Raw genomic sequence first — 24834 nt, 5'->3', positions numbered from 1 at the left:
TTTTTTCCCATCAACATGAAAGTCTTTTGATGCAATTAGACAGAAGAAGTTCAGAAAAATTTCACCTTAAAGATTTCATTACTGAATCTACCTGCTCCCATATAAATACACTGATGTGAATATAGTTACCATGCAGTCTGTGAAACAAAGAAATTTCTGTAGCGTTCTTTTATCATAGATTATTTGTAGAATCGAATGCAGTATATCATAAAAGAATGATATAATAAAGAATTATTTTGATTGCAAATGTATTTCTCTACTTCTCTTTCAGGCTGCTGCTGCTTAAACATTATTTTGATTACTAAGTCACAAATGCCATATGACTATAAATTGTTTGTATTCTGCATTAGTTTATATGGACACAAGTAGCACTGCACCAAAAATAAGATTTGTAACTAAAAGTTTTGGTAACTAGATTCAGGAAGGAGTCTAATGCCTCAGTCAACTGATTTTTTGTCTGTTAGACTCAGTATTGTACTCCTAGATTACAGAGCTTCCTGAAGAAGAAGAACTACCATGGAAATGGTTAAAAGTTTCTTGAAGTGAAGTAGCCTTTTTTAATTACAAAAGCTAACCAAGCTAAATCCCTTGCTACAGCTTACAAATGATCTTTAAAACATTATTGACAAAAACAGTCATTGCACAGAAAGAATTTGTTCTAAGTTAAAAACTTAATTTTTATGAATGAAACCCCTGAGATTCACATATAAAGTGTGTATTTATCTGTCTTTTCACCACCACCAACAGTGCAGTTAACACAGGAACACTTAAGATAGGAAATGCTTTCTTTGAGCTTTTATTTCATCATCTGGATGATGATGACAGTTAAAGGAAAATAAAAAAAAATTAAAAAATAAAGAGAGAAAACAATAGCTATTCAGTGATCTTGAATTCACTTATTAACATAAAAATAAGAACAGTGTTTCAAAAATAGGCATTTTTCAATCAAATATCTCTTGGTGGTGATTGTTCAGATACTACAGTATTAAAAAAAAAAAAAAAAAAACATTTAATAAATTCAATTGCACAGTACCTTCATGTTTTTAATCACAGAACCACAGAACTATAAGGTTTGGAAGGGACCTCAACAGATCATCAAGTCCAACCCTCCTGCTAAAGCAGATACGTGGCAGCAGGTCACGCAGATAGGTTTCCAGACAGGTACTGAGTGTCTCCATAGAAGGAGACTCCACAAACTCTCTGGGCGACCTGTTCCAGTTCTCCATCACCTTACTGTAAAGAAGTTCTTCTGCATGTTTTCACAGAACTTCCTATGTTCAAGTTTTAATCACAGCAGTACCAAATATAAGTTGATACATACAAATAAGTATGTAAGATAAGTATTACCTGATATCACCTTTGTCTCCCTTGTGATTACAGGCAGGTCTCTACTAAAGCTTCAAATTACATTAGAAACTTTATGTTTGTGAGTTAAATAATAAGAATCGAAATACTGAAGAAATTTCACTACTTTAAAATACTGAAATTTGTTATGACAAAATGAAAAAGATTTTCAGTATTTTCAATATATTTTTTGTTTGCATTAATGTAAACTGGTTCCTATATTTAGGACACTTGGAAATCTTATACCTTCAATATGTGCAAAGAAAACATATAACTAGGGTATGATTTCAGAGCGTGCTTCACTTCTGTCAAAAGTTCTCTGCTTATAATTAACAAGATATAAGTATACCATGCTAGTATGCAGTGTTTGTTACATGAATTTTAGCAAATACTTTATTGAATTGAATATTTTATGAGTAATAAATTTGTTATAAAAATGAATATAACAAAACATTATCTGATTATATCAAATGACTTGAAGTAAATTCTATAATTCTGTTTAATACTGATTATAACTATTATACTGTTTTTATTTATTTAACACTGTTAGAACTATTATAAAATAGTTACTGGCATGAATTCATTATATGGGAGAGTTTAAATAAGTTGATATGATCTTCCAAATCTCATTTTTTTATAATGCAGTATTTTGTTTTGTTTTGTTTTCCTGATCTAAGCTTTTTATTGTAAGAATAGAAATTAAATTGTTAAAATAAAATAAAATAAAATTAAAAAATCTAGCAGTAACAGTAAAAAGACTTCAGAACAAAAAATAGAAAAAAAAAACCAAACAACAACAACAACAAAACCCTACGCCACTCAACACGTCACTATATCTTTACCTGTTCCTGTAAAGATGTTAATGTTTTATCTCACTTCCTTGAGGTCATCAACTTTACAATGCTAATTTATTAATGCACTGATCTTTGTTTATTTAGCACTGCCAAGTGCGAAAATAAACATGGATATTAAAAATTGTTGAGAACTTCAAAAGCAATATTCTACATGTTGGCAGTAAAATTTTTCAGACACATTTGAAACTTTGTATGTTTTTCTTCTGAGTGCTTTAGATAAATGCAAGTATAACTGACAATAAATGACAGGTCTATTTATCAATGAAGTAGTAGCAGAAAATGCATTCCATGTACTAAACCTTTCTAACAGGTCCCTAGATTATTCACAAGAAGTGGTTGTTTATTTCTCTGTCACTTCTAATAAACTGAAAGCATTGCATTTATTTTGTCTATTGTCTCCTTTAATCTCATTTCTTCTAATTTTAAGACCTTGAATTATGTTATTTCAGTTCCAAAAATGAACAGACTTCAATTGCCACCATTATTTTCAGAAGGGAAATAATGGTAGTTACCTTCTTTATAACAGCTTTTTGAATTCTTAAGGTCAGTGTATTGTATCAATAATATATGTGAGAATATTGCATTTATAAGGTAAAACAATGTTAACTAATAACCCCAAATAATCTTTGTCTACTATTACCACCTCAATTCTGTTATATATACTGATCTGTTGAAAACACACTGAATAACTGTAATTGTATTTATTCTGTAATTATTAAAATTCTTTTGCAGATTATCAGAAACTATTATAACTTCAGTTCTTCTTTTACAGCAGTACAGTTTTCTGGAAACAATGGCAAAATGATTTGAAAAAGCACATTGAATTTGGTGTTTCTTTGGTGAGTTTGGTGGGGTAGCCTGATCAGTATTACAAATACACAAAGTACGAAATGCTTTCTTCAAGAACTGCTTCAACAGTAAAGCTATTTCTTAAACTTTTTCTTTGTATGGACATATACGTGAAACAATTACATGATTTTGTGTTATAGTCTGTCTGTAGATGAGAGGCAGGTCCTGCTTTACCAACTTGATCTCCTTCTGTGATGGAGTGGTTTTAACTTAAACTGAGACAGAGGAGGTGTAGGTTAAATATTAGGAGGAAGTTTTTCACGGCAGGTGGTGACAAAAAGGAACAGGTTTTCCAAGGAAGTTGTGGATGCCCCATCTCTGGAGACATTCAAAGCCAGGCTGGATGTGGCTCTGGGCAGCCTAGTCTATTGGTTGGAGGCCCTGTCCTTGGCAGGGGGGTTGAAACTAAATAATCATTGTGGTCCTTTTCAACCCAGGCCATTCTATGGAGTGACCCATCTGGATGAGGGAAAAGCTGTTGATGTAGTCTACCTAGACTTCAGCAAAGCCTTCAACACTGGCGAAATTGGCAGCCTGTGGCTTGGACTCTTTGCTGGGTAAAAAATTGGCTGGAGGGCCAGGCCCATAGAATGGTGGTGAATGTAGTTAAATCCTGCCAACAATAAACTAAGAGTGGTGTTCCCCAGGGGTTGTTACTGGGGCCTGTTCTGTTAAATATCTTTGTTGATGACGAGGGCGTTGAATACACCCTCAGTAAGACAGCAGATATCAAGTTGGGAGGACATGTCAACCTGCCTGGTAGTGTGAAGAACCCTACAGAGATCTGAACAGGCTGGATAGTTGTGCTGAGACCAATGGGATAAAGTTCAACAAGACCAAGTGCTAGGTCCTGCACTTTAGCCACAGCAACCATAGGCAATACTACAAGCTTGCGGAAGAGTGACTCAAATACTCTGTAGGAGAAACAGATGTTGGGGTGTTGATCAGCACTTGATTGAACATGAGCCAGCAGTGAGGCCAGATGGACAAGAAGGGCAGTGACATCCTGGCTTATGTCAGACATAGTGCTGCCAGCAGGAGTGGGGAGGTGACTATCCTTCTGTACTCAGTCCTGGTGAGGATGCACCTCAAGTACTGTGTTCGGTTTTGGGTCCGTCACTACAAGAAAGACACTGAGGCCCTGGAGTGTGTCCAGAAAAGGGCACTGAAGTGGGGGGGGGTCTGAAGCCCAAGTCTTATGAGGAGTGACTGAGGGAGCTGGGCTTGTTCAGTCTGGAGAAGAAGAGGCCTGGGGGGAGTTTATTACTCTCTACAACTACCTGAAGGGAGGTTGTGGTGAGGTGGGAGCTAGCTTCTTCTCCCATGTAACTAGCAACAGGACTAGAGGGAATGGCCTCAAGTTGTGCAAGGAGAGATTCAGGTTGGATGTTTAGAAATACTTCTCAGAAAGAGTGGTCAGGCACTGGAACAGACTGCCTGTGAAGGCAGTAGAGTTGATGTCCCTGCAGGTGTTCAAGAAATGCTTAGATGTACTGAGGACCATGATTTAATAGGAAATATTGGTGGTAAGTGAATGGTTATATATTGATTATCATTATCAATAGATAGTGATTCTTCACAGTGAAATCACACAGTGCTGCATGTAACATACTGATGTTACATGTCATTTCTACCCATTCGGAAGTTTGATCTATGTGAAAATGAACCCCAACATCATGAAAGAAAAACAATTAGTCAATTGTTTTTGACAATCAAAATCTCTGGAAATGTAAATAACAGAAGCGATCCTCTCTGTGTTTGTTAACATTTAGCAACATGCCTGAAAGACTAAGTATTTGTGCTACGAAGATGCTAAGTACTTTATACTAAGAACTCATAAGTTTGAAAAATAAAATCTATAGACGACTACAGACCATGGTAGTCCAGTGTGAACCAGAAGTAAAAAAAAAAAAAATGTAGTACAAAGCTATTTTTTCCCCTAAATGAGTAGTCATTAGAGTTCTTTTCCATTTCTATTTTTACGCAAATTGAATGCTTTTTAATTAACAGACATTATGAATACAGTATATTTAGCAGACATAGCTTCTAGAGAATCAATTTGTCTCATATTTAAAGTAAATTCTACTTTCTGAGATAAAAATAGACTTATTCTGTTATATACAGCAATTTTTCTTGAGAGCTTCTGGATCTTTAGTCCTTGAAACAAGAATATCCTCAATGTAATAGAAGACACCATTAAAATTCCTGCTCAAATCAAGCTCATTCCAGGTAGTTTAAAACAGAGTGTGGAGGCCACTTCTTGGATAAAAGATCATTAAACATTTCTTCTCTTATTAGAGTCTATGGACATTGCGCTAACAGTAAGTGTTGTTTTTCTTCCCGTTGTCCTGAATTCTTAAGAGACTGTGCTCAAACTGTAAACTTTCCATTTTACAATGTCCAAAGTACTTTAATGATCCTTTCTTATGTAGGCAGGTCACCACTTCCAGGAAAATTAATGCTGGTTATTTTCATCTCAATAGTGACTTGAAACTTTGATACTATACAAAATGCAAACAAAAGATAGGTCTTGATACAAAGATCTCGTGAGTGGGTGGTCATTTGAACAAAGACCTAATTTGACCAGCCCTAATTTCAACTTAATGATTACTCATTTAAAAGGAGGGCAAGAACAATTTGACAGAAGTTTTTTGACTCTGTGTCAGTTAATGACAGTAAGGAAAGAGGCAGTGTATAGATTAAGACACTCTGTAGCTGGTGAAAATAATGATGACTTGGTAAGTTACCTCTCCTGCCTTCCTACGAGGCAGATGCTTTTTGAAGAACTACCTATAATTCCAACTTCATAATATCAAGAATCATAATTTAAATTTCACTGCAAACTCTGATACAAATAAATCAGAACCATATGATCTTTAATCTAAGATTGTACCTGGAGTGGTGAGTGGATCACTCTCTGGACTGAGGTAAATGATGATCAGTATGACCCTCAGGGTACTGGAACCAATGCTCCTTACTATCTTCATCAGTGTCATAGATAGAGGATTGCAGTGCACCCTCAGGAAGTTTGCAGATGACACCAAGCTGCATGGTGAGGCTAATACTACTGAGGGACAGAATGTCATCTAGAGAGATGAGGCACACTTGAGCAGTGAGTCCAGGAGAGCCATATGATATTCAACAAATCCTAGTGCAAGGTCTTGCACCTGGGTCTTGGCAACCCTCCTCTACCAATACAAGATGAGGGACAAAAGGATTGAGCACAGACCCGCAGAAAAGAACTTGAGGGTCCTGGTGGATGGCAATCTGGACATGAGCCAGAAATGTGCCACAGCAGCCCTGCAACCCAGGTGGGTTGCATCTAAACAACCATGGTCAGCAGGTTGAGGGAAGTGATTCTGCCCCTTTGTTCCATGTTGGTGAGACTTCCTATAGAACTGCAACCAGATGTGGTGTCCTCCTGCATAGACCACTTGAAGCATGTACAGAGGAGGGAAACAAAAATTATGTAAGGGGTGGAAAGTTCCCCCTACAAGGACAGGCTGGGAGAGATGGGGCTGTTCAGCCTGTAGAAAACAAGGCTCCAGGAAGACCTGATATTAACTTCTTAGTATTGAAAGGGGGCCTATAAGAAAGGGCAAACTCTTTAGCAGGATCTATTGTGACATGACAAGGGGAAATGGCTTCATACTAAAGGAGGGCAGGTTTAGATTGGATATAAGAAAATGACATGGGTAGTGAAGCACTGGAACAGTTTGCCCAGACAAGATAAGAGGATGAACCGTCCCTGAAGACATTAAAGGTCAGGCTGGATGGGGCTGTGAGCAACATAATCTATCAATAGATTTTCCTGTTCCTTGCAGGGGAAATGGACTGGATGACCTTTAAGAGTACCTTCCAACTAAAAAAAAAAAGTCTGTGATTTATTTATTTATTTTAATTCTTAAAATTGATTCTAAAAAAATCGATGTGATTTATGCAAAAACTTTTACAAAAAAATGATTCATATTGATCAATCTATAATTTGTGCACTAACTATACTTAGTATTTTTAAATGTTACTACTTACGCAAATAATAATTGAATTCTCATACTTTCACAATTTTTTCTAATTTCCAGAATGATGCCAATAACCATACTGTCTAATTACTGTAATCAATCACTGTCATAAAAACTATTGTAATTCAAAGTATCTCATATGCATACCTCATTCTGTATTTAAGGAAATTACCTTTCCTTTGTAGCTGTGGTACCTTTGAGCTCAGACTCTGAGATCCAAGACAAAATTTTCACTTCATGTGAGACAGAATCTTTTTCTACATGGCAGAAAGAACATCTGAACATGTTGCAGAGAGGAAATTTCTACACCACATCTCTCCAGCTGAGCTTGCCTCATAAATTTCACAGATTCTTAAAAATTCCATAATAGGAAAGTTCGTCAAGCTTTTGCAAATATTCAATATATGTTCCATATCAGTCCATAGTATTTTTGAGTTTGAATTCAAGGCACAAGAAGTAGACAAGAAGGTAAGAATGTTAAGAGTGCAATGGTGTATGAGCCTGAATGAAGCAAATATTGAAATGATGGCATCTACAGCAATTGTATATCAAAATCTATGCCACCTACTTTGATATTATTTACTAGGGGTGCTCCAAAAGTAATGCCTCTTACTTTATTATGTTGGCTCATGACATCAGAGTCTGACAGTGGTGGTATGACAGTAGAGCCTGAACTTAATATTTTCCTACTGTGTGACAGATGACAGCAGAGGGGCAGCCTGACAAAATGTCGTCTGACATGAAAGTGCATAGGAAGCACAGGTGTGGAAATGAATTCCTCCATGTGAAAAAAAAAATAAATATATATATATATATATATAAATATAAAAATATCACCCTTTAATACATTTGCACAGTGAGGAGGTAGGTGGTATCTCTTAGCGAGAAAGCTACCTTAGGAGCTGTGAAGTGGTGGGTTATTTACACTTGTGTAGATTTCTGTGAGGATGGTACGCTCATCGCAGCTGATGGTGGTGTCTAATTAGAAAAATAGAGCAAATTTTCTCTATGAAGCACTGTTATCGTGTATATGTTGTAGTTTCTATGGAAATACGTGGAAGGCATTATCATTCAGAGCAGCATATGTAATGAACCCGTCTATGACAAAGGAGTTGTGCAAATCATTGTCACCCTCTAGGGTTACTGACTGTTTTACTTATTTATTTATTTTCGTACTTTTAAATGTAGTGAGATAACAACATCTTTACTGGTTAGCTAATTAAAAGTCATTAACATCCAGGTGAAATGCCCGTTCTTGTAGAATATCTAATACACAAATGCATATTCTGTACATAAACTGATTCATGCAAAACTTTTCTAAAGCAAGTTTTATACTGCAATTTCTATACAATCAAAAAGCAAATTTATATATAAAACAAAAATATAAAAAACTTCACTGAATTTTACAAAAAAAAAAAATCTTGTGGCATTGCAGAAAATAGACTTAGAATGTGTCTTAAAGCGCAAGAAGCCTTCTGCCTCTTGGATAGTTTAATAGTGAAAGCTATCATGAGATAAATTTTATTTCTAATAAATATTTGAGATCACCCTCTCAAATATATACATAGTGACTGTAGCATATGTGGCTTCTTTAATTTCTTGTGTGATGACATTCCTGTCCAACAGTGGCTTTGGAAAATTTTTGCCCTTTTTCCAGCATTGTAATGTGACATATCAGGTGTCATAATGTTTTTCACTGGAGTAACGAGTCAAAACCAAATGAAAGTTATACATGGACCTATATCACAGTCTAAATGAAGTAAATGAGATGTAGCATGATAATAAATCAGGTTGTTTATTAACATATATGCATATATATTTTTGCTTCTATTTTGAGCAGAAAATTCCCATGCAATGTTTTCTATGGCTGAAGCACACCAATTTAAACTCAGAAGGTGCACTGTGCATTTAAGAAGAAAAATTCCCTCTTGATATTACTGATAATGATATTGCTGCAAAGACTTAATATTACATTTAAATGAAGAAAGAATATGAACTAGTTTTACTTGCGAAATTGTTCAGTTAATGACATACGGATGTTCTAGTAACTTCAGTTGATTTCATTAGCTACCTTGCAAAATGTCTTCCATATAACATTTTAAAATATTCAGTAAAGTAATCTTAGCCAAGAAGAAATTAAGAAAATATAGAAAGTATTTATAAATGAATCTTTGGAAGAATATTTTCTTATTTAAATACCATTTAAAATATTTTAGTGAAAAGAATAAAAAATGTTAAAACTTACAATAGTTCAACCAGAATCATGTGGAGAACTGTGTGTAAAAGTGAATGCCAATTAAAGCTGTGATAGTAACTTTGAAATGTTTCATGCAGCCAAAACAATCCTAATACGATGTATGAAGTGATGGGACATAAATTATCTGTTCTCAGTTAGAGAAAAAAAATAAAAAGTTGAATCATCTTATATAGTTCTTTAACAGTAGTATGTTGTTGTTCATTGAGGTCTACAGGGTCAAAATAATAGTTAGAAAATATTAGAAAAGCACATAAGAAAAAAAGTAGAAATCTTCATTTTGTTACAGTTTAAATACCTAATGTGGTTCAGTTGCAATGGATGTACCAATTCTCTTCTACACTTTCTCAAGTGTAAGGTGAAGGAGAAATGGTTTCAAGCTCAAAGAGGGTAGATTTAGGTTGGACAGGAAAAATCTTTTATAGTTGAGGGTGGTGAGGCACTGGAACATGTTGCCTAGAAATGTGGTGGATGCCCCATACCTGGGCTTTTAAGGTGAGGCTGGATCAGGTCCTTGGCAACCTGATCTAGCTGTGGTGTCCCTGCTCATTGTAGAGGAGTTAAGGAGTTAGACTAGGTGGCCTTCAGAGGTCCCTTCCAACACTAAGGATTCTTTGATTCTCTGATTCTAAGTTGAACCATAAGGGCTAGCTTAGAAATGTTCAAAAATGTAAAAAGGCTCCCATAATGCAGGTTGACAAAACTGAGCAGGACTGTTAGAGACAGGGAAAAGTAACTGGCAATATACTATTATCAATAATTACTGATATTTCACTAAAATTTAAAAAATAAAAACAAAAATACAATGGCTGTAAATAAAGAATTTATAATATTTTACTTTCATAAAAAATAAAGGAAATTCACAAGTTGGATTTAAAGAAGTACAGTATTAAAGGTCACAATCTACCTGGAGAAAGCTAATGCATACTGACAGTCATAAAAATCTGATGTGGCACAGGTAGTTCCACTTAAAAGCTGGAAAACAGAACCAGAAATCCAAGCCATCTTATTAAAACCTGTCTAGAAGTGAAGATGTTTGACATTACGTCAGTCTTGCTGTTTGGGAGCTAAAACATTGACAGCATCCCCATCATTACAAAGATCAAAAATGTTAAGAGGAAGACATGTGAGATAATAGTTTAGACTCTCTCAACAACACACATACTCCCAGGTGCAAGAGCCTACTAAGCTACAAGGAATGCAATAGAGTCTTTCCTAAGTTCAGGAAACATTGCAAGCCACAAAAGATCAGATAATTGTAATCTTAGGACCCCTTAGATGCAAAAACAGTGAGGTTTACAAAGTAAGCTGTATACTACACCCTCTACTGCTATTATATTTTCTATTTTATCAGTTGATAAGACTTGTTTGGAATAATCTAAATACGGGAAAACTTTTCCTTCGTTGATTACTGTTTGTGTTACCATTGGCTTTTAAACTCAGCTCAAACAAAATATATTAACATAAGAACCAAGGTAGAGGCAATAATAAGTTCAGTAAATTTAGATTTTTAAGTGTATTTATGCTTCTGAAGATAGCTAGTACGTCACTCCAAACAGTATGGTTACAGAACTTTGACCAAACTCACTAAGTACTTTCCAGTTCCAGATTTTCCTCCAGAAGTGCCAGCTGCAGTGGTTTGACATTGGCTGGCATCCAGACACCTGCTCATTTTTTCTCCCTCCTCAAAAGAATCTGAGGATAAAATACGATGAAAAAACTCTTGGGTGAAGATTACAGGAAGATCACATACCAGTTAATGTTTCCATTTTGGGAAAAATATAATTTAATTTATTACCTATTAAAAATGGAGTAGGAAGGTGAGAAAAAGACAAAAATGTAAATCTCATTCCTACCCAGGCTCAGGTTCACTGCTTATTTCTCAGCTCATCTACCTACGTCCAGAACAGCAAAGGAATGTAAGTATTAGGGTCTGCATATGTACAAACATAAATATTTAACTGGGTCACTTCTAACCTACTTACTCTCCTACAGGGTTACTATATTTTTGTACTTTCTATTGTTTCTGATTAAAATTCTTAATATTTTATAATTTTTGTGTGCTTTCTTTTCTTTAGTGATATTTTCTTTCAACACAAGGTTAGACTGTCCTAAACATCAAGATAAAGATGTCCTAAGTCTGCGGGCCTGTGAAAATTTTAGAAATTCCTATGAACTCAGTGGCTGATGAAAAATTTGGTGCCCGACTTTCTTGACAATGATTAACAAGAACAGAAGATGGCTTGGCATAAATCCATTTTCTGACAAAAACTGCCATGAGAATACAAAATAGCACAATATTAATTCATTCTCATGAAAATGATGGTAATGAAAATGAGAAATGGCATCAGTTAAATCCATTTTCATTACTCTGTTATGAGTGCAATCTTGTAGCTCTCAGATAGTGTGCTGAGTGAAAAGATATATGTTTTAACCACATTTTTAATGTCTTTGATGCACATCTCCTGGTCACTCTATACTATTTCATTCTATACTTTACACTATTATTTTAAAAAGATTTCAGATCATTTCCAGGTAGCTAAATCCATCAGCATATATATTAATTGGCATTGCTAAACACATAGAAACAAAGCTGCGGGACTGTGGAGAAATTGAAATGCTTGACCTGATTAGTGAAAATGAGGACACCCTTCCCCCATGTTTGGCCATGAAACTTACATAAAAAAAAAAAAAATAGAATAGTATGAAACTGTAAGTATTGATATTAAAATAACTTTCCCTGAAATATATATATATATATATATTATATATATATATATATTCCGCTGAAACGAAATGAAATGTCTGTGGGTTTTTTTTGGATTCCAAGTGGCTTAAGATATTCAAATTTTTAACATGGGAATTTATCTCGCATTTAAAAGAAACTTTATACATATTACAGGATGATTTTCTCAAATCCAAAAACAAACAAACAAAAAAAAAAACAAAAAAAAACCCGAAAAAAAAAGCCTTCCAACTTTATTTAAAAATAATTTTTTTTGTGTTTTTTCTAAGTAATGAAAATATCTTTGAATTGCAAAATGTATGATTAATTAAAAAAAATAAATAAATAGAAAGCTTAGCACTTATAGTCTCGCCTTGCTTCATACACCTTATGCCACAGCCTTAAATCTGCCCCTGGTCCTCATAGCCTAATTAAATTCAAAACTGACCCAAGATCTTCAAAACAGAGTCACCATTACTGTTCCTTTACTGCCCATTAGCTTTGAAGCTTTAAAATAATAAATAAATAAATAAATAAATAAATAAGAAGATTCATAGTTATATTAAGCAATACCTTAGCTCAGTGATTTGTATCATCCAAGCAATTAGCTATTTTTAAAAGAAGGTTCCTTCATCTACACTTTATCTACATCTACACTTGCAATCCAGTTTACAGTCAGTTACAATCACTATAGCACACAAGACTAAAGTTCTATGTAAATTATATAAAGCTCATTTCAAACTGTTATTCTAAAAGGTTATCGAAACATTAGCTAAGTTGGCTTTTGTCTCTCTTTTCATTCCTGAGCAGTATTTGTTCCATGTCAATCTATCTAATAATTTAATGATATCATGGTGCTGCCTCATAGGATCAAGCTGATACCGTCCTGCTAATGAACAAAATGGTCTCTCTAGACAGTGACATCAGACGCTGTCTTTAAGGTGATCCACGGTCTTATAAAGTATTGGTGTTATAAAATTACATATACAGTTCCTCAGAAATCATATCTAGGGCAGTTTTGAAGAGAGCTGTTCCAGTGTAGACAGCAGGGAACCCAGCACTCAATATCATATTAGTTTAAATAGAATAACTTGAACTGAGCAGAAGCTGAATAGTCTATACTACCTAAAAATCGGTCTTGAACACTCAGATTCTCTGACTGAACTTCTCTGTGTAGGTTCAATGATTTTTCTAAGGACAGATGTTACGTGTGGTTGTAGTGCCCTTCACAAGGATGCTGTGTCAACTACCATTTTTCTGTTCTCCCTCTGCTTTTTAACACTCAGCTGGTAGCCAGGAGACACAGAGCTCCTAGCTAAAGAATTCACCAAGAAACACACAAACTTGATTATATGATTAGAAGTGCAAATTAAAAATATCTAGACATGCTACTAATGGACTGAGGTTTGATACCTTGAAAGGTAAATAAGGTAAGTCATTCATACAGAATTTAAAACATGAAGAAACCCTAGAAATGGGAACAACTCTAATTTGGGAGCACAAAATCTTAATGAGGGAAATATTATTCTGTATAAAATATGAAAGACAAGATTCTGTATGTCACTGTAATAGAATTACAAAGTACGCTGTTTAGCTCACAGTGATGTTTCTTAGTAGATAATCCCTAATAATGCATATATCAGACATTTCTTTTGTTTCATTTGGGGAATAAGTCTCTGTGTATGTGTCTGTTTGTGATTAATGCTTTCCGATGTAATGTGTTATCTGCATTGGTTTTTTGTACTTTGATTGTCAAAATATTCTTACATCATTTTTTTTCTATAAGGATGATAAAAACTGCTAGTTTTGTGTCTGACTATGAAGCAGAAAGAATAAGCTTTTTTCTCAGTAGAACAGGGGAGTAGATACAACATGCATAACACTAGTGATATGCAGAAAAGTGAAGGAAGTGTGTTTACATTTGGCCATTTTGGTAGATCTGCAGATTTCCTGAAGGTGTTAAATACATCTATTGTATTCCATTCTACTCTGTTCTGTTCAACTGAGATTTGTGTCTGTTTAAAAACTTTGAAAAAGTTTGTTTCAATTGAATTGGTAGGCTACTGTTGTCCAGTTCCACTTGTGATGAGTTTCAGAGACTGCTAGTTCTGTTCTGTCCTTTTCTTTTTTTTTTCTTTACTGAATCACACAATTGCTTTATCCATATCTGCAGTAGTACTGGAAACAAAACAGACCTTCTGATGACAAAAAGCAGCATTGTTTTGTGACTTATAATGCAATACAGTGTCTAAAATACTACAGAAATGTTTTTTATGTGTATATGTAATGATTATCATCCCTCTGATGGCCTGGATCTAAAAAGCTAGCTTACATATTCAGCTAACTACTACAGTGCTTAAGGGTGAGAATCTGATATATCCTCTTTGAAGAGGTCTTGTAAAAAGATGTGCACAACAACAAAAAGCAGATTTCAGAAAAGTAATTAGCCATAAAATGAAGACTACACCAAGTGGCATGATGCAGGAGTGGCATTAACAGCTCTTTGGTACATGGGAATGGATAGCAATTGACATATTTTATCGGCTTTTATATCAGCATGAGATGCCATTAATATCATACCATATAAATATGCAATAAAAACATTAGAGTAAAAATGGCTTTCTTTTAAGAATAAAATCGAATAAAATACAAGTATGCAGTTTGGTGTCCTGCCTTGATTACAGGATCTGTTTGTGTCTTTGCTTTTAATAACATGCATTTTGTGTGCAATAGTTGTATCACACTGTGTCTGACTTAATGTGTGAGGCACTTCAATATGGCATGATTGTTTTCTTTCTTCAGGCACCCCTACAGCTGTGGACCAGCACTTGGTCAAACTCATTTGTTCTTGGCAGGAAGCTAAGAACATTAACCCTTCCAAGTGAGCATTATGACTTTAGGGGGTAGTGGTGGGAAACAGCCAAAAGTGTTATCTCAGCCCCTTCAAAAGTGTACACTTTGGTCTGCTAATCAGTCACAACTTCTGCTCCTCAAAAGCATTAGATTAATGCCAACGTTAAAATCTTCAAAAAATGCTGTTGAGCTTACAGCAGTTTGGTGGTCTGTTAGACTGCACTTCTCCAGTCAATTACCTACTGATTCTCACAGCTATGACTGTAACAAGAAAGAAATTGCAGAACATGAGCTTTTTCTTGTGACAAAAGTTATTGCAAGGATTTGACAGGATACAGAATTAAACTCATTTTCTTACTAATCTTGAAATTATCATCCACTGTCCTCTTCAAATGCCATGATGGAGGCGGTAGCTTGGACATTGTCAGTCACAAAAACAGAAAGCTCTGTGTGCTCATTCTGACACAATGAATCATCATGCAGACTGTATTGTAAGTGATAAAGGCTGCTACTTATGCAAATTAATTATCAGGCAAGAAATCAAGTCTTTTAATTTAGCTGAACAAGACAGGGAGTAGGGATGAAAAGCAGAGCTTGGCCAAATTGACATGTTTGGCAGAATTCCTCGTTTTCTCATGTTGAGATGAAAATGATTTGTGTAATAGCATCAAAAGAGTACACACTCAGGCCATCCTGCCAGCCCCATTTAAAAAAAATGTTTTGCTTTTCCAAGTATGTTCCTGTTTTTCACCCTCTTATCTGATATGTTGTTGAGGCTACTACCTTTAGCATTCAAAACAGTAAGGCTGAAAATCATTTTTGTTTCTTTTACTTAGATGTCCTTGCAATAAGAATAATAAAAATTTTTCCTCAAAATCAAAAGAATAAGGATGTACTAAACAATTCAACTGGCTAATATAATCTGAATAACATACCACAGTCTTTTGTCATCCTGGAAGATAAAAGTTCTGCAATTTAGAAATTAACTGGCATATCAGATGCCCTTTATGTTGTAGTCACAGGCTTTTAGGCTCTGTAATATTCATCAGAAAGCATTAATGTTAACTAGTTCAGTCATTACTGTACTGACTATTTCAGATTCATTAACACTATGGGCTAAATTTGCAAAACTTGCTGGCTGTGTTTCACACCTGAGTTAGCTTCACACTGACTTGAAATAAAGTAATTCAAATGCAGAGCTGAACAAGAGCATGACAAAGTATTACAGTATTTACACGATAATTCAAATTTTGTTTCAAAAACTGAACTTGAAAATCCTTCCTTGTCTTGTTCAGACAAAATACATATGCTAGACTAAGAAAAGAGATTCATTCTCCATTGCATTGTAACTTTTGTGTAAGCAACATGCAGGTTCATTTTTACAATAGCAGCTGTTTTTTAAGTACAATTCATAATACTTTACATAAAATAACATGAAAATATATTAAAGATAGTGAAATGTTATGCTACATGCAGTTTTATAAGAGAAGATAACATTTTGTCATGGTTCTGTAATTTTTGCTATTGGTATTCCACATCATAACATCATGTGGAGCACAGAGAAGAACTACATGTCCCAGATGACCTCATGGTTGGAGAGGGAAGCACGCCACGGAAATGATGCTGGCTCTTTCTCTCTCGCTGCCTGGCAGTAGGTGTGGGTGTGCTTCCAAGCTGTGGCACTTTCCGTTTCAAAGTAGGCTTCTCAGTCTTCAGAAACCTCTCTCTGTCTCTTATTTTACTTGATTTATTAGCCTCAATTTCAATTAGATTGTAATTAGTAAAATAAGTTTTCCTCCTTAGATCGTTGTCGCTTCTCTGTTTGCTTCCTTGCGCCCAGCTCCCATCTCCCTACTCCTTTCCCTTTTCCCTTTTCCCATCTGTCTGGGGTCAGGGGGCCCACGGGCCTACTGCTCATTTGTCACGACATAGATTGATCTAGATAACTCTGTGACATTTTTTTTTAGAACACACTCAGGTGTTTTTTTTTTTGTTTTTTTCTATACAACTATTAATATAAATCAAAAGAAGCATGATAAACAGATACATTTGATGGTTTCATTCCATAAGCACTGTTCATATTTTAGGCAAAAAAATACTAATCTTGTCTGTTTTAAAACAAGAGAACAGTTTGAGGCTCTGCTCATGGTCACAGAGTCCTAGTACTGTTCTCCTTTCTGTTTTAAATCACCATTTAATATTTGCTAAACAGATCCAACCTGTACAGATGCAAAATGTGACAGTGAATGAAAAGAAATTATTTCCTAGGTGACAAGTTGGGAAAATATGTATGCATTGTAACAGAAAGTGATTCATCCATTTAGTTATACAATGATAAGGGCATACACTTTTTAATGATGAGATGGCCTAAAGGTGTCTTTCTTATGTTTGCTTGAGTTTAAATAACTACTCTGCTTTCAGCAATGCATCATTTATCTTCAAAAGAACAAGCAGGTACTGTAAGACAGCAGGGACAGAAAAGAAATTCTGATTAATAACACTGCATGTGAACTCCTGTTGTATGATTAGCAAATATCATGAAAATGTCCAATTAGCTTTTTACCTAAAGTGAACATAAGGCAGCTCTGCTCACTACAAAGTTTAAGGTAATGAGGCAAGTGGTTCCTTCAATGAAGAGTTGCTTTTGCAGTTTAATATGATGCTCAAAGAAAGTGAATAATAATCTGAGAGTTTAATAAATACAGAAGGCATTACAGCAGGTAAAGCTGACATTATACAGTGGTGAGAGATGTGGCTTTTAGAAGATATATATATATATATATATTTTCCTGAGAATTTGCAGACATGCAAGAACCTACATTTCTTATAACCTTTCCCAAAGAATTCTGCATTTCACAGAATACAAGAGAATAATGACCTATGAGACACCAAATGAGGGTGTTTGCAAAAATACAAGCACTATATCTAGTCTTCCTAGTTTAAGTTCCTCTTTTTCTTATAATTGTATTAAATCTTTGTCTTGATGGACAAAGCTGCAATGAATACAAGGTGACTGATTTACTATACAAGGGAAAATATGTCCAAATTCTACTGCTTGGAGCTGTCGTCTAGTCACAACCTCACAGGAGTGGGATGAACAGGTGCAGGAACAGGGGAAAAATAGGAACAACTAGCAGTGTCCAGAAAATCTCCATGCAGCTCTGAAAATGTTAGACATTAAATAAAAAAAAAATAAAAAAAAAGGAAAATTGCTTCTATTTTATTAGTCATTCTCTCTCACTGTTAAAATTGCTTTGGTTTGAGTTTCCATCTTCTTCCTTTAATTTCTGTATATTAGCTCATGTTATGTTGTGCTTATACTATTTGAAAAAAATATCAATAATATAAGTGTATTAAGATGATTTAAGATAAACTTTCATTCTCACATTGAAAATATTCACATTCTTGAATTCTATCACAGGCACCCCAATGATATTTGTGATTTTCATTATGTCCTTCTCCAGTTTTCAGCATAAATTACCACCAGTCTCACCATAAAGATGTGTAGGAGCACAATCAGTCCTCTAGTCTGTTTTCGTTATTTAACTGTTAAGTTGTATAGTTGCTTTTAAGTTCAGCATTGGAAAGGATTTTTGGAATAATTTTTGCTTTCAAAACAGCATTTTGAAATATCCCATTTTTTGATATTTTGATGTTTTACAAAAACTACAGAACCTTCCAAGTAAAGTTGCAAAAAATTATCAGTAAATATATAATATTTTCATAGTGGCGGCAATGGTTTCATATTTATATAACTGTTCAGTGTTAATATGACAAGATGATTTTGTACTTCACAGACACAAGAATCAACACCAATTTCACTGACAGTTTGCAAAAATAAAATTGCTAAGAGTTTTATGCACCTCATAAACATTGCATTAATGAATATTTATGATTCCTTGTCAAGATAGAACATATAGATGGAACTAGAGGAACATTATAGTTTTATTTCAGTAGCTCTACATAAGTGTAGAAGAATATAGTTTACTAACCATTTATTTAGTTTTCTTCATTGTAAAGATACAAAAAATATTTTTCCCCAGGACAAAACTGAAATTGTGCTTGTCTTGACACTGAATATATCTTTCTGATGTCAATGTTGCAGCATTCAAGAAGTAAAATGACCTTTTAGCTTAAGTAGTTTGGGTATTTTTTGTATGTTCTGAAGCCCTGTAAAAGTCCTCAGATACCAGGGCTTCAGTTATTCCCACTATCTCATTGAAGCTATCATGAAATGTATAAAATATATAAAAGTAGCTTTAAAACTTTGAAGAAGGAGACTCCCATGGAAATCCATGACTATCTTTTGACTATTAAAGTATGAAAACAGCTCCACAAACTCACTAACTATCCTGGAAGAAATTAAAATCTTTCTTTTACTTTGCCACTTAAAAATATTTCAGGCACCTTGAATTCCCTTTTCCCATGAAGGGTTAGCTGTGTAACTAATTTCTCACCTCTTTCTCTTCCCTCCCCCCCCCATTTAGCAGTACTTTGCACTCCCAATCAAGAAGAGACAAATGCAAGAAGTATCCACTCAGGCTGTGAAGAAATCAACATTCAATACTACAGATATTTTAAGATAAACAATGTTTCTGAGCATCTAACAAAATAAAATAAAATAAAATAAAATAAAATAAAATAAAATAAAATAAAATAAAATAAAATAAAATAAAATAAAATAAAATAATAATTAAAAAGAAGGGGGACTTACACTGCAACATCTTGTCGGTATGCTAAGATATTTTACAGTCTATATCAATGAATACTATTTAAAGAAAAAATAAAAAAGAATCTTTGTGCCTTTTGATTTAATAAATAATTATTATGATTTATAATTGCTGTAATAATAGGGCTCATCCAGAATGTCAATGCTCAAGATGTATTTATAGCTAATAACAGCTTCTTCATTATGTACCTTGGAAATCTTTATTAACTTTAAATACCTTTCACACATTAGTATGAAATTCACATTAAATGCATTTTGAGATCAAGGTGACTTTTAATATAACTCTTGTCTGAGACATGCTTTGTAATATACACTTGATGATCAGCACACTGACAGATCATGATCCAATTTTACATTCCATTTACACAGACAGTTCTTCAGCAGATTTTACATTGCTCATCAGTGCATTTGACTTGTTAACTTCATAAAAAGTGCAAAATTTTGCAAATCAGTATGGAAAATGATGTTATTTTTTTTGTTTCATTTCATCATACATCTTTTCCAGATAAATGATTTTGATCGGTGGAATAAGTGACATTATTTTTCTTTTTCTTTTAACTCTCTATATCTTAAGAAGCCTCAGGAATATGGGAATTGGAGGTGGCTAATTTGACTGACAGAAGAGAATGGATATTAGACTGATAGAATGTGGAGATGATAGCAGTGGTAACAAATGCATCATTTTAAAGATTAAATCATCATGCTGCTGCATCTGTCACAGTCAGTTCCTGTCACCATCTTCATTGTACAATAAATCTCACTTTCCTATAAATCTTCTGTTTTCCTTAAATGCTTTAAACATGCATGAATATATATATGTGTATGTGTATATATATATACATATATATATATGTATATTCACAATCTTCAAATAAGGGTGTATGGCACCAAAACAAAAATTGGCTCTCCCAAGTGGTTTTGTGAAGACATATTTTCTAGCTTTACATCTATTTATTTATTTATTTATTGCAAAGGATAGCATGTCTAGATAGCATGTTTATGCCAAAGTTACAGTAATTGCAGATATTTTCCATTTTAAATTCATCCTCAAATAAATTCAATGTAACCCCTAGCATCATACTATTTCTTATCCCCTTGTTGTAAAGTGTACTGGGTGTGCACCTCAAATGAACAAATCTTTTAGGAAAGTTTATTTAATTCCTCTTCATGTATAAATGCTGACATTTTTGTTTTACATGGCCATGAACCAAAAATACACCTATGTATAAACAAGTACTTGGCTTCAAATATGTCATATTAAAATATACTATATTTACAACATTTTTCCAGTGCTTATTTACATTCCTCTATCTAATAACACAGCCTTTTCTAGCAAAGGCCATCTAGCACTAATGTTTCTTGAAAAAGGCCCCTAGATAATTACAATATACTATGACTACTTCTGAAAAGAGATTTAGTTCGTAATTGTATGAACATCACATTTTAATTAAATTGCTTAAAGATTTTTTACTAATCACCAGAATTAATGATCAAATTACTTAACAATGAAATAAGAAATTCTAGTTAAGAGTTAAATAATGTGCACAGTTACTTAAAATTTAATATTGCGCATAATGATATAGGATTCCATTGCAAAATAATCTAGAAGTCAGCACTGGGGATGCTTGACAAAAGGGCAAAAATACCGATTATGTGAAAGTTCTTGATGCTTATTACATTGTGTCTTAGTGATATGCATTCTCATTAATAAAATGTCAAAGCACTGTCTCATAAATGTATTATAAAAATGCATATTATATCAAAACACTTCTTACTTTCTTCAGAAAAGAAATGTTCAGAAGTTTAAAGGCACAATCTACTTTTAATTTATGTAACATAGTCACAATCAAAAACTGTTTTATTCAACTTTTTTTCATATTTTTGCTCACTAACATAACCAAATTTTGTACAGTAGGTCTTTTAAAAGCATGTCAACATTACACTGCGTAACTATCCAAATAAATGGATGCTTTATCTAAGTGATCCTCTTTAAAAACATAATCAATGTTACTAATAGCAACAATTCATTAGGATCATAAATAAATAATGAGAAAGAATAGATAATTACTGAAATGAAACTCGTATCTCCCCTCATATGACAGCTGTTCATGTCATTTGAGTGAACTTTCCACAGCCCTTAGGAAAAAAAAAATATTTTTAGGAAAATAAAAACCACCCTGATTTCAGAAGACAATTTCTTTGTTTTTAGTTATCAGTGAAAAGCTTTTGGACAGGATACATTCAGAAATACAAAAAATAAAAATAAAAAAATAAATCAATCTACATATCCCATTCATACACATTTTGCAATTCTCCTGTATGAAATTCATCTGAATTCTGCTTAATGTTCATAATTATCATATATTTTGAGTTCAGTATAGTTGTCCATTTTGTGAGCAAGAACTCCTAAACCACGTATGCCCTACATTACTTGTATGCAGCTTGCTGTCGTTAGCATGGAGAGAGACAGCAGTGTGAAAACAGTAGCACCAAAGCTAACTTTAAACACCTTGGGAATATGTTTTTCCTTTCAAATATGTAACTAAATGAAAATAAAGATTTTCAAGGTGTGCTGCCTTAAATAAGGACTAAAAAACCTGTAACCTCTTACACTTTACGGAGTATACTCATAAGCACATGTGTGGGCCTACATATAGCTCAGCCTTTATCTTTCTAATCTGGTGAAGAATTCAGCAGGCCACCATCTGGTGTGTGTGTACATCAACAACTAAAATACGGCTCTATAATTCAATAATCACAAACTTTAACTGCTACTTACCACTTCCTTCCAGATACGAAGAACTCAGCCTGTCAAAAAGCATAGAAGAAGAGCACAAGATTAACTGTTTTTGTTCCGATTTCAGAAGCAGTCAGTGGAGCAGGGAAGGCTGTTCTGTTGCTACAGAAACCTGACGCTGAGGATTTAATGACAGCATCAGATGGTATTGCACTGGAGATTGTCTGCTTGAGGGACTAGGCAGAAATCCTGTTGATAAGAAGAATGAGAAGCAAATGTTTTCAATTTGCTTTACTGGTACAATTCTTTCATTGCTTCAAATTTATTAATTTGATAATAGATACAAAGAGCTTACATTAATTTTAGAAACAAATACACAAGTGAAAGATAATCTGTGTGGAAGCCACCTAGGCAGATAACTAATCTTCCTTAAACCTCTACTTGATGAGTAATGTTGATAAAATTAATATTGCATTTCATGTTTTTAGTTTGAGGAATATTTATTTTGCTGCTCAAAACCTTTGTTGTTTAGCTGAAAACATACAACAACAACAAAACTTTAATTCCATCTGCACAAGCTTATTATGTATTGCTAGAAAAGGTTTCAAAACTGAAAATTTTTCAATATACTCCAGTTACATAAAATCCTGGAACTAATTAAACTCAGGGATTTGTTTTATAACAGGCCATTCATTTTGAGTTGTATTTATGATGTGAAATTTAAAGTTTTATTACAGTTAAAAGCAGTCTGCATAAAGTGTAAGACATCACCTGTCAGATCATAGGTACATACACATCTGTGGCAGCTTAAAATTTTCTCAGATAAAGCCTCTTTTACACTTCAACAATCATTCAGAATTGTATTTCATTACTTAGTTGATCATTATCAGATGAATCAATACCATAACAGTGCTTTCAGAATGAAATCAAAAATATCAAATATGTCTTATGTTTGTTAGCATATCTGAGCTTAGGGATATTATTTAAATAGGGAGATCATATAGATATACTGAAACAATATTTTGTATTTATCAAGGGTCTTTACTTCCAAGGTATTTTACAAGTATTTCACATATAGCAATCCACTGCATAATTTTGGAAAGACTGCTTACTATATTCACAAATGTAACTCCTTTACTTCATGAACAAAGCCACTGTAACTTTATTCTCCAAAGAGATGTGAAAGAACAGCCATTTCAAAGGTCTAAACCAAACATCAAACAGGTAATTGATTTATCTGCCTTTGAAGGTTAAAGATTGATTCAGACCTACTGGCAATTAAGTCTATGCCTCCAGGACTCTTAGGTGCTTTAAACCTGACTATAACACCATCAATGAACCTCACAATTATCACAGAAAGGTATTTCTGATTATATGAATGGTAGTTCTGAGGAATAACTCTACCTCCAAAATAAACATTAAAAAAAATAGTGTCAAGCTGACATAGAGAAATCGCTTGATCTGAGAACATTTGTGTTAAAAAACACTATACATTAAAATACATATGCATTAAAAAATACTAGAAGAAAGAATGACAAAAAAAAATGTTGACTGTTGATCCTTGATCAAGTTAAAACAATGAAAAAATGATGATGAACTTTTTTTATGTATGTGTTCATTTCTGATTAAGAGTTGGGAGGTTTGAATAGGGCTAGGAAGAGATAAGGAGTGGAGTTTTCTTCAATAATTGAAAAATGTGTATAGATTAATGTAAATTTGGGGTCAATATCAGTCTTCCTGGGTTAAAAACTTGGATCTCTTAAAAGAAAAAAAAAAAAAAAAAAGAAAAGAAAAAGAAAAAAAAGAAAAAAAAAACTCTAGAAAAATTTTAGATTCTAAATGCTTTCAATGGATAAGTTTAAAAAAGCTTTTTAAACTATTACAGTAATGTGCATTTCACAAGTGAAATTTTAACTTTTTGAAAAATTCCCTTGTATTTTGGATCAAACTGCTCACTAATTTATATCTTATTTTTTAGTTTAGACAAAGTTTCTGTCTTTCTTTTCCTCCTCCCCAATTCCTTGTTGCACAAAATAAATACCAATAAAGTATTAAAGATCAAAACCAATAAAATTTTTCCCAGTATATCTTGCACAGTACCTTCAGAAACCATCCAGAAGGAGTGTTTCCTAGATGTATCACTACAAAATGCAGTGAATATGGTATTTGAACAAAAGGTATGCACCTACAACTTTCTAATGAAAGATGATACCAGAAAGCAAGTAAGTCTTCAAGAGGCCCCAACAATGGATTTTAGGGAAGCAGATTGGAAAATTACTCTGAGTTCTTTAAATTAGGGGAAAAAAAATAATCTACAATGAAATTTGTATGAAAGCAATATGATTTTGCTAAAAACTAATAAGACTGAATATAACATATAAATTTTATCTATATATAATAACAATAAATTGACCTTATGAAGTCTTTTAAAATATATCTTAAAAAAATAAAAAATAATCCAAATGTTGAA

The 24834-nt window shown here is 33.7% G+C and overlaps 1 protein-coding gene across 2 annotated transcripts in view; it reads right to left on the bottom strand.

Moving 5' to 3' along the window:
* EYS (EGF-like photoreceptor maintenance factor) overlaps positions 1-22541 on the bottom strand; it is a 779301-nt gene extending 756760 nt beyond the window's left edge. For both annotated transcript variants that reach the window (XM_085543820.1, XM_085543822.1), the window contains exon 1: positions 22407-22541. The gene's annotated coding sequence lies outside the window, so the exon portion shown is untranslated. The remainder of the gene's footprint in view (positions 1-22406) is intronic.
* Between the last annotated feature and the right edge of the window lie 2293 nt (positions 22542-24834).

This window comes from Coturnix japonica, chromosome 3 (genome assembly GCF_054131305.1).
Source record: "Coturnix japonica strain WE chromosome 3, WE-NBRP24, whole genome shotgun sequence".
Taxonomy (NCBI): Eukaryota; Metazoa; Chordata; class Aves; order Galliformes; family Phasianidae; genus Coturnix; species Coturnix japonica.
This window is presented reverse-complemented; position numbering and strand designations above follow the sequence as displayed.